Source organism: Sus scrofa, chromosome 1 (assembly GCF_000003025.6).
Source record: "Sus scrofa isolate TJ Tabasco breed Duroc chromosome 1, Sscrofa11.1, whole genome shotgun sequence".
NCBI lineage: Eukaryota > Metazoa > Chordata > Mammalia > Artiodactyla > Suidae > Sus > Sus scrofa.
The window spans coordinates 140,572,790-140,585,313 of record NC_010443.5 but is presented as its reverse complement, the minus strand read 5'-3'; the positions used below and the strand labels follow the sequence as shown (position 1 = coordinate 140,585,313).

Sequence of the window (12,524 nt, the reverse complement as noted above, 5' to 3'; positions counted from 1 at the left end):
GGGCTAGATGTTTGAGGGGTTCAAGGTGTCTCAGAGCTGATACTAACCTGCTGATGAGTAGGGCTGCAGCCCCCAGAGGGTCTCAGGGTTGTTATGGGCTTTCTGGTGTGTTGCCTGTGTCCTGACAAGACAGGATTCAGGGCTGAAGTGGTCTTGGGGATGGTGTCCACACACTGGTGTGCAGGGTCAGTGTTCAGGAGATTCTGGAGCTAGTGTCTACCTAGCCCCAGTGAAAAGTTGGGTCTTGGGGCTATGCTGGCTCACTTGTGGGCAGAGCACAATCCTGGGGTCTCTGGTTTCAAGGCCCAGGGGTCCCAGACCTGATGTTAGACTGCTGGTGGGTGGGGCCAGCTCCTGTTGCTATTTGCAGATGACATGACAGCATATATAGAAAACCCTGTAGACTCCACAAAAGCACTGCTAGAACTAGCAGGTGAATTTGCTAAGAATGCAGGATACAAAATCAATATACAGAAATCTGTTAAGTTTCTATACACTAATAACAAAGTGTCAGGAAGAAATACTTAAAACAATCCCATTTGCCACTATATAAAAAGAATAAAACACTTAGCAATAAATTCATTTGAGAAAGTGAAAGACCTTTATACCCTGAAAACTACATTAATGAAAGAAATTGAAGACACAAATAAATGGAAATATATTCTATGCTAATTAATTAGAAGAATTAATAATTATAAAATGTCCATACTATCCAAAATAATCTTCAAATTCAAAATACTTAGGGCACTTTTTAGAGAACTAGAATAAATAATCATAAAACTTGTATAGAATTACAAGAGACCTTGAATAGCCAAAGAAATCTTAAGAAAGAAGACCAAAGCTGGAGGCATCACACACCCTTTCAAACTATATTACCAAAAAAGTATTATATTGGCAGATAAACAAATAAATGGATCAATGGAACAGAACAGAGAGCCTCAAAATAAACCCACCCATATATTAATAGAAGAAGGAACAACCAAAAATATACAATATGGAAAGACAGTCTCTTCAATAAATAATGTTGAGAAAACTTGACAGTCACATGAAAAAAATCATGAAACAGAACATTATCTTATACAATACACAAAAATTAACTCAAAATTGGTTAAAGACTTGAGCGTAAGAACTGAAACCATAAAACTCCTAGAAGAAAACATAGGCACTAAGCTCCTTGACATCAGCCTTGTTGGTGACTTTTGGATTTGATACCAAAAGCAAAGCTAACAAAAATAAAAATAAATAAGTGGGACTAATCAAACTAAAAAGCTTCTGCATAACAACAAACAAACAAAAACAACTATTAACAAAATGAAAAGGCAACTACAAAATGAGAGAAAATATTTGAAAAGCATATATCTGAGAAGGGGTTAATATCTAATAAATATGGAGAACTCATACAACTCAATAGCAAAAAGACCCCAGACAATCCAATTTAAAAATGGGCAGAGAATCTGAATTCACATTTTTCCAATTAAGACATACAGATGACAAACAGATATGTGAAAAGATGCTTAACATTACTACTCACCAGGGAAATGTACATCAAAACTGCAATGAGATACCATCTCACATTTATTAGAGTGGCAATTATTAAGAAGACAAAAAATAACAAATGTTGGCAAGGATGTGGAAGGAGGGAACCCTTGTGCACTGTTGGTAGGAATGTAACTTGGTCCAACACTATTGAAAACAGTATAGAATTCCTCAAATAAATAAAAAATAGAACTACCTCATGATCTAACAGTTCCATTTCTGGATGAACTCTGAAGAAAATGAAGACATTAAGTCAAAGAGATATCTGTACCACCATATTCACTGCAGCATTATTTCCACTAACCAAGATATGAAAACAACCTAAGTGTTTATCGATGTATGAATGGATAAAGAAACTGTTATATACATCTGCTGAGATTTCTGTAGAGATGCTATGATCTCTTTGTCTTGTTGGAGAACTTAACACTGTGAGTCTTTCAGTGAAGACTATGATAGAGCCCTTTACCTAAGTATATATTAATATCACTCAATAATGTTTCATGGTTTTCTATTAGGAGATGTTGAATATTTGTGTGTGGTTGTATAAATTTAATCAATTTAAAAGTTGAATCATTTAACTCTTATGTACAATTATTGATGCTTTTCCATTGCTTTTTCTACCAGTTGTTGAGAGAACTGAGTAAAAATCTCCCATAATGACTGGAGATTTTTCTGATTCACTCTTAATTCTGACAATTTTATATATGTTTGAGTCTAATTTTTTTAAGATACTAAAAAGTTACAATTGTTATATATTCCTAGCAATTTATGTTTATATATTCCTAGCATAATTTATGAAAAAAATTTCTGTTTTTCAGTTATTACTTTTTTATGTAAATTAAACTATCCAATTAAAAGGCAGAAATTGGTTTTTTCACTAGCAAAATTTTTACCTTAAAGTCTACTTTGATCTCATGTTAATATAACTACACTGGTTTCTTTGGTTTGTGTTTAGGGTCGAATTTTTTCTAGGCTTTCACTTCAAATTTTCTGTGTCCTTGTTTTTAATGTGTATTTCTTTTAACAGCAGATATGACATTTATCTTTAGTGTCTTTGAGCTGTATCTTGACATAGCAAATCTAAGCTAAATTACTTTACTATGTCTCAGAAGTGTTGACAAACTTGTAGTTTGAACCTCACTTTTTCCTAAAACATAATCCTAGTCCACATTCTTACCTTCCAATTTATAGGAGTGTAGCTTTTTTTGTTATGGACCATCAGATTTGCATTTAGAGAGTGATCATGACTCAGCTTCTGTTGAGCTGTAAGATTTTTTTAATGTTTCTTTTTCACCACTAAAATATGAATTTTCACCAGCTTTACACAATATTGAACAGTTGGAGCTCACAAAACAGAGCAGGTTTCATGCAAACTCCTGATTTACAATCAAAATATTGATGCACTTATTCAATGTCTGTTTAATTGAGATTTTTCATTGATATATTGTACTAACACAACATTATATTAATTTCAGGTGTACAAGAGAATGATTCAATATTTGCGTATATTGTGAAATGATTACCACAATAAATGTAGTTGCAATTTGCCACATACATACTGACATAAATTTTTTTCTTATGATGAATGCTTTGAAGGTCAATTCACTGAATGCAGAAAAGTACAAAACTGTGTTGGAAGAAATCAAATACTTAAATAAATGAAGAGATACTCTGTCTTCAACTGTTGAAATCCTCAATATTTTTAAAATGACAGTTCTTCCCAATTTGATGTATAGATTCAATGTAATCTCAATCAAAATCGCCAGCAAAGCTATTTTGCAGATATTGACAAATTGATTCTAAAATTTATTAAAAAATGACAAAAGTCCAAAAATAGCCAACATAACACTAAAGGAGAAGAGCAAAGTAGGAGGACTGGCATTATCCAACTTCAATACTTACGATAAAGTTACAGAAATTAACACAGCATGGTGTTGGCAAGAGAATGGAAACATAGATCAATGTAACAGATAGGGGACCCCAAAACAGACTCACACAAAATAGTTAACAGATTTTTTTTTAAGGAGCAAAACCAATTCAATGAAGAAAAATGATTTTTCAACTAATGGTGCTGGAACAATTGGACAGCTATATGCAAATAAAAAAAATCTAGAAACACACGTATATTTTTTCCAAAAAATAACACAAATGAATCATAGTCCTAAACCTAAAATTCAAAACTATAAAATTTCTAGAAGATAACAGGAGAAAAACCCTGTGACTTTGGGTTTGGAGATGAGTTTTTCAATATAAAACCAAGAACAAGATCCCGTGAAAGAAAAAAAAAGTATTAAGTAGGACTTGATTAAAATGAAAGACATTTTCCCCATTAAATTCACATTTAAGAGATTAAAAGGCAAGGTGGGAGTTCCTGTTTTGCTCAGTGGTAATGAACCTGACTAGCACACATGAGAATGTGAGTTTGATCCCTGGCCCCTCTCAGTGGGTTAGGGATCCAGTGTTGCCATGAGCTGTGGTGTAGGTTGCAGATGTGGCTCAGATCTGGCATTGCTGTGGCTGTAGCATAGGCCAGCAGCTGCAAGCTCTGATTCAACCCCTGGCCTGGGAACAATGCAGCCCAAAAAAGCAAAAATGAAAAATAAAAGACAAGTCACAGGCTGAGAGAAAATATTTGCAAAATGCCTATTGGAATGGAACTTGTATCCAAATTATGCAAAGAACTCTTAAAAAATCAAAAATAAGAAAATAACCCAATTAAAGAAATAGGTTAAAGAACTTAACCTAACCTTCACTAAAGAAGATATACAGATAATAAATAGTATATGAAAAAGATACTCAATATGATTTTTCACTGAGGAGCTGAGAAACAAATACACAGTCTAAAAACCTAAAAACCTAAACTCTGTCAAAAATAAGATCAAGTCCAGCCTCGCCGCCACCAAGCGCCAGACTCACCACGCCACCGCTCTGGGCAGCAGGAGAGCAGGTAGGCGAGCGGGCGGGGAGCAGGGGGGTCGGTGCCCAGCCCGCCGGAGGGGGAGGAGGGAAGTGGCCAGAGGGAAGGGGGAAAAGGAGGGCTGGAGGGCACTAGCAGCCAGCCTGTTGGCGGGCACCAGCTTCAAAACTGGAAATAATTGGAGAACATCCTGGGAAAACAGGGGTGAACGTGGCTTGTTGCAAGGGAAGGACATTGAAAGCAAAGCTCCGGGGAATATTCAGCAGCTGCCTCTCTCTGGAGGTGGCCATTTTGGGAAAATCTGGCCCAACCCATCAGTCAATGCTGAGAAGCCCCATGGCAAACAACAATCCAGGTGAGATCACAGCCCCACCCCTCAGTAAACAGGCTACCTAAAGACCCCTCAGGCACACAGCTGCCTCTAATCCCATCCAGAGACTAAGCCCCACCCACCATAGGGATTAGAATCAGCTCCACCTACCAGTGGGCAGGCATCAGCCCCTCCCATCAGGAAGCCTACAGCAAGCCCCCCATACCCACGTCAGCCACAAGGGGGGCAGACACCAGAAGTAAGAGAGGCTACAACTCTAGTATCTGTAAAAAGGTCACCACACCACAAACCTATAAAAATAAAAAGACAGAGAACTATAACTCAGATGAGGGAGAAATGAAAAGCCCCAGAAAATCAGCTAAGCAAGGAGGAGATACTTAGCCTCCAGGAAAAAGACTTAAGACTGTTGATGCTGAAGATGATGTAAGACATTGGAAATAAACTGGAGGCAAAGATGGGTACTTTACAGAAAACACTGAGCAAAGAGATACAACATATAAAATGTAAACAAAAAGAGATGCAAAATACAATAACTGAAATAAAAAATTCACTAGAAGCAGCCAACAGCAGAATACTGGAGGCAGAAGAATGAATAAGCAGGGTGGAGGACAGATTATTGGAAATTACGGATGCAAAACAGAAAAGAGAAAAAAGATTGAAAACAAATGAAGAGAGTCTCAGAGAAATCTGGGACAACGTTAAATGCACCAACATCCATATTATGGGGTGCCAGAAGGAGAAGAGAGAGAGAAGGGGACATAAAAAATATTCAAGAGATAATAGCCAAAAACATCCCTAACATGGGGAAGGAATCACTCACTCAAATCCAGGAAGCACAACGAGTACCACATAAAATAAACCCAAGGAGGAACACCCCAAGACACATATGAATCAAACTGATCAAAATTAAAGGCAAAGAGAAAATCTTGAAAGCAGCTAGGGAAAAGAAACAAATAACATACAAGGGAAGCCCAATAAGGTTATGGGCAGATTTTTCAGCAGAAACTCTGCAGGCCAGAAGGGAGTGGCATGATATACCTAACGTGATGAAAGGAAAAAACTCCAACCAGGATTACTCTACCCAGCAAGGCTCTCATTCAGATTTCAAGGAGAAATCAAAGCCTTCTCAGATAAGCAAAAGTTGACAGAATTCAGCAACACTAAACCAGCCTTACAACAAATACTAGAGGAACTTCTCTAGGCAGAAAAGAACAAGAGAAGAAGGAAAGAAAAAAGAGCAACAAAAACAAATCCAAAGCAATTCAGAAAATGGCAATAAGAACATACATATCAATAATTACCTTAAATGTGAATGGACTAAATGCCCCAACCAAAAGACAGAGACTGGTGGAATGAATACAAAAACAAGACCCATATATACGCTGTCTTCAAGAGACCCACTTCATTTCTAGGGACACATACAAATTGAAAGTGAGAGGATGGAAGAAAATAGTCCATGCAAATGGGGATCAAAAAAGCTGGAGTAGCAATGCTCATATCAGACAAAATAGACTTTGAAATGAAGAATATTTTAAGGGACAAAGAAGGACATTACATAATGATCAAAGGATCAATCCCAGAAGAAGATATAACAATTTTAAATATCTACACACCAGACCTAGGTTCACCACAATATATAACACAACTGCTAACAACCTTAAAAGGACAAATCGACAATACCACAATCATAGTGGGGGACTTTAACACCCCACCCAAAGCAATGGACAGATGAACCAGCAGAAAATCAATAAGGAAACACAGGCCCTGAATGATGCATTAGACCAGATGGACATAATAGATATTTATAGGACATTTCATTCAAAAGCAACAGAATACACATTCTTCTCAAGTGCACATGGAATGCTCTCTAAGACTGATCACATCCTGGGCTACAAATCCAACCTCAGTAACTTTAAGAAAATTGAAATAATATCAAGCATCTTTTCTGACCACAATGCTATATGACTGGAAATCAACAACAAGAAAAAAAACTGCAAAAAACACAAACACGTAGAGACTCAACAACATGCTACTAAAAAAACAATGGACGACTGATGAAATCAAAGAGGAAATTAAAAAATACCTAGAAGGAAATGACAACAAAGATACGACACTCCAAACCCATGGGATGCAGCAAAAGCCATTCTAAGAGGAAAGTTTATAGCAATACAACCCCACCTCAGGAAACAAGAAAAAGCTCAAATAAACAAGCTAACATTACATCTAAAGCAGCTCAAGAAAGAACAGACAAGACCTAAAGTTAGTAGAAGGAAAGACATCATAAAGATCAGAGCAGAAACCAATGAACTAGAAACAAAGAAAACCATAGAAAAGATCAATGAAACGAAAAACTAGTTCTTTGAAAAGATCAACAAAATTGATAAACCCTTAGCCAGATTTATCAAGCAGTAAAGAGAGAGGACTCAAATCAATAAAATTAGAAATGAAAAAGGAGAAGTAACAATAGAAATCACAGAAATACAAAGGATCATAAGAGACTACTGCAAGCAAATATAAAACAATAAAATGGAAAACCTAGAAGAAACAGACAAATTCTTAGGAAAATACAATATTCTAGGAGTAAACCAAGATAAACTAGAAAAGATGAATGGACCAATCCCAAGTACTGAAATTGAAACTGTGATTAAAAAACACCCAACAAACAAAAGTCCAGGACCAGATGGCTTCACAGGTGAATTCTATCAAACCTTTAGAGAAGAGCTAACACCTCTCCTTATGAAACTATTCCAAAAAATCACAGAGGAAGGGATACTCCCAAACTCATTCTACGTGGCCACCATCACCCACATACCAAAACCAAAGATACCACAAAAAAAGAAAACTACAGCCCAATTCCACTGATGAACATCGATGCAAAAATCCTCAACAAAATACTAGCAAACCACTTCCAACAATATATTAAAAGGATTGTCCATCATGATCAAGTGGGATTTACCCCAGGGATGCAAGGGTTCTTCAGTATCCACAAATAAGTCAGTGTGATACACCACATTAACAAACTGAAGCATAAAAACCACATGATCCTCTCAATAGACGCAGAAAAAGCCTTTGACAAAATCCAACACCCATTTCTGATAAAAACCCTTCAGAAAGTGTGCATAACGGGAACCTAGCTCAACATGATAAAGGCCATATATGACAAACACACAGCGAACATCATTCTCAATGGTGAAAAGCTGAAAGAATTCCCACTGAGATCAGGAGTAAGACAAGGATGTCCGCTCCCACCACTACTCTTCAACATAGTTCTGGAAGTCCTAGCCACAGCAATCAGAGAAGCAAAAGAAATAAAACGAATCCAAATTGGAAAGGAAGAAGTAAAACTACCCCTATTTGCAGATGACATGATACTATACCTAGAGAATCCTAAAGACTCTACCAGAAAACTGCTAGAGCTCATCCACGAATTTGGCAAAATCGCAGGATACAAAATCAATACACAGAAATCGATGGCATTTCTATACACTAACCATGAAAGAGCAGAAAAAGAAATTAGGGAAGCAATCCCGTTTACCATCGCATCCAAAAGAAGAAAATACCTAGGAGTAAACCTACCTAAAGAGACAAAAGACCTGAACTCTGAAAACTATAAGACACTGATGAAAGAAATCAGAGATGACACACATAGATGGAAGACATACCATGCTTGTGGACTGTAAGAGTTAACATTATCAAAATGACTATACTACCTAAGGCAATCTACAGATTCAATGCAATCCCATCAAATTACCAAGGACAGTCTTCACAGAACTCAAACAAAAGAGTTTAAAGTTTGTTTGGGAGCACAAAAGACCCAGAATAGCCAAAGACATCCTGAAAATGAAAAATGGAGCTGGAGGAATCAGGCTCCCGGACTTCAGGCTATACTACAAAGCAACAATCTCAAAACCACATGGTACTGGCACAAAGACACAAATATACATCCCTGGAACAGGACGGAAAGCCCAGGATTCAACCCAAGCACCTACAGCCCACTCATCTATGACAAAGGAGGCAAGACTACACAATGCAGAAAGGACAGCTTGTTCAATAAGTGGTGCGGGGAAAACTGGACAGCCACATGGAAAAGAATGAAATGAGAACACTCCCTAACACCAGACACAAAAATAAACTCCAGATGGATTCAAGACCTACATAGAAGACCAGACACTATCAAAACTCTTAGAGGAAAACCTAGGCCAAACGCTCTCTGACATAAACGACAGCAACATCTTCTCAGATCCACCTCTTAATGTATTATTGACAATAAAAACAAAAATAAACAAATGGGACCTAATCAAACTGAAACGTTTCTACACAGCAAAGGAAACCCTAAACAACACGAAAAGACAACCCACAGAATGGGAGAAAATCTTTGCAGGTGAACCCACTGACAAGGGATTCATCGCCAAAATTTATAAACACCTTCTGCAGCTCCATCCCAAAAAAACAAACAACCCCATCGAAAAATGGGCAGAAGATCTAAACAGACAGTTCTCCAAAGAAGACATACAGATGGCCAAGAAACACATGAAAAGATGTTCAACATCACTCATTATTAGACAAATGCAAATCAAAACTACTATGAGGTACCACCTTACACCAGCCAGAATGGCCATCATCAGAAAGTCTACTAACAATAAGTGCTGGAGAAGGTATGGAGGAAAAGGAACCCTAGTACACTGTTGGTGGGATTGTAAATTGGTGCAACCACTGTGGAAAGCAGTATGGAGATGCCTCAGAAAACTAACCGTAGAACTACCATTTGATCCAGCAACCCCACTCCTCAGCATCTATCCAGAGAAAACCACAACTTGCAAAGACACATGTACTCCGATGTTCATTGCAGCACTCTTTGCAATAGCCAAGACATGGAAACAACCTAAATGTCCATCGACAGAGGTGTGGATCAAGATGTGGTACATATACACAATGAAATATTACTCAGCCATTAAAAGGAACAAAATACCAGCATTTTTAGCAACATGGATGGACCTAGAAATTATCATGCTAAGTGAAGTCAGCCATACAACGAGACACCGACATCAAACGCTTTCACTGACATGTGGAATCTGAAAAAATGATAGACTGAACTTCTTTGCAGAACAGATGCTGACTCACAGACATTGAAAAACTTATGGCAGGTGGGGGGATGTTCTTGGGCTGTGGGATGGAAATCCTGTGAAATCAGACTGTTATGATCATTATACTACTACAGATGTGATAAATTCATTTGAGTAATTTAAAAAAAGCAAGTAAAAAAATAAAATAAAATAAGATCAAGATTGCTGGCAAGAATGTGGAGCAACAGGAACTCTCCTCCATTACTGGTGGGAATGCAAAATGGTACAGCCACTTGGGAAGTCAATTTGGGTTTCTTACAAAGTTAAACATACAACTTACAGTAGTAAGACTGTAAAAGCCAACAATCATACTCTTAGATATTTACCAAAATGAGCTGAAATTTAAGTCCACATAAAAACCTGCATGTGAATGTTTATACAGCTTTATTCATAATTACCAAAAAATGGAATGAACCAAGATGTACCTCAATAGGTGAATGGACAAACAACCTGTGGTACTAGTACACAATATAGCTGCTGAAAAGAAATAAACTATCAAGCCATAAAAAGACACGGGTAAATCTTAAATATTTACCTATACTGAAAAGTTGGTGAAGACAGTCTGAAAAGGCTATATGCTCTGTTGTTCCAATTATATGCATTCTTAAAAAGGCAAAACTACAGAGATGGCAGAAAGATCAAAGGTTGCCTAAGTTTCAGATGGAGGGGGATATTTGAAAGATAAAACAAGGGGATTCTTAAGGCAATGAACTTATTCCGTATGATATTGTAGCGGTGGATATATGACACTTCGTATTTGTCAAAACCTATAGTATTTTATAGTTTAAGAAATGAACTGTAATGTATGCAAATATTTTAAGAATAATTTAGGAAGTTGGGAGTGTTATAATTTTAGGATGTTAAATGTAATCACCATGGTAACCACAAAGAAAACAGCTATAAAATATACACAAAAGGAAATGAGAAGGGAATTAAAATTTTTTTTCACCACAAAAAAAAAATCAACAAAACAAGGAGGACAGTAATGCAGCAAACAAGGGATAGAAAAGCTATAATACATATAGAAAACAAAATGGCAGAAATAAGTTTCTCTTTTTCAATTATTACTTATTCTTTGTAACTTAAACTATCAAATTAAAAGGCAGAGATTGGTAGAATGGATAAAACTATGATCCAACTATATGCTATCTATAAGCAACTCATTTTGGATTCAAAGACACAACTAGGTTGAAAATGAAAAAATGGAAAAAGATATTCCATCTAAACACTAACCAAAGGAGAGCTGGGATAGCTGTATTAACACTAGAAAAAATATACTTAAAACAAAAAGACAAATGTAGTGAGACAAACAAGGACATTATATATTAATAAAAGTTAAATACAATAAGAAGATATAACAGTCACAAACATTTATGAACCTAATAACAGATCTTCAAATGCATATGAAAAAAATTGACAGCACTTCAAAGAGAGATAATTCTTCAGTAGTAATTGGAGATTTCAATACCTACTTTATTTATTTATTTATTTATTTATTTATTTATTTATTTATTTATTATTTATTTAGCTTTTTAGTGCTGCCGGAACTGCATATGAAAGTTCCCAGGTTAGGGGTCAAATTGGAGCTGCAGCTGCCTGTCAACTCCACAGCCACAGCAATGTGGGATCTTAGCTGTGTCTGCAAACTACACCAGAGTTCACAGCAATTCCAGATTGTCAACCCACTGACCAACGCCAAGGATCTAACCCACATCCTCATGGATACTAGTCGGGTTCATTTTTGCTGAGCCAAAACAAGAACTCCCCCTACTTTTAATAACAGATAGAACAACTAGACAAAAAGTGAAACAGGCAAATTGGACTTCATCACAATACAAATTTTGTGTATCAAAAGACAGTATCAACAGAGTAGAAAGACAACACCTAGAATGGAAGAAAATATTTTCAAATCATATATCTGGTAAGGAATTAATAGCCAGTATATAATCCAACACCACAAATCCAAACAACCCATTTCAACAATGAACAAGATTCTCAAATATGTATTTCTTGAAAGAAGATGGCTAATAAGCACACATGGATCATCAACATCACTATAACGGAAATACAAATCAAAACAATAAGGTAACACTGCAAACCTATTTGGGTGGCTATTATATACAAAAACAGAGACAAATATTGGTGACTGTGGAGAAATCGGAAATCTTGTTCTTAGGAATATAGAATGGTATAACCATTATGGAAAAGAGTATGAGAGTTCCTAGAAATTTTAAATATATAATTATAGTATTATCCAGTAATTCTACTTCTGGGTGTATACAGAAAAGAATTGAAAACAAGGGCTTGTATAGTTATCTCTACACCAATGTTGATAGCAGCATTATTCACAATATTCGAAAGGTGAACACAACCCAAATGTCCATGGATACATGAATGGATAAACAAATTATGGAACATACATACAATGGAATGTCATTCTGCCTTGAAAAAAGAATGAATTTCATACTATGGATATGAACCTTGAAAACACTATGCTAAGTAGAATAAGCCAGACACAAAGGGAGAATTATTCTATGAGTCCACTGATATGAGGTACTTAGAAAAGTCAAAAGGTACTTCATGATCAAAAGTAGAGCAGTAGTTACCAGGAGCAAGG

The 12,524-nt window shown here is 36.4% G+C and overlaps 1 protein-coding gene across 1 annotated transcript in view; it reads right to left on the bottom strand.

The window, feature by feature from the left end:
• The window catches only part of GABRB3 (gamma-aminobutyric acid type A receptor beta3 subunit), a 340,074-nt gene that overhangs the window by 321,203 nt on the left and 6,347 nt on the right, over positions 1 to 12,524 (bottom strand). The gene's annotated exons all lie outside the window — the stretch shown is intronic.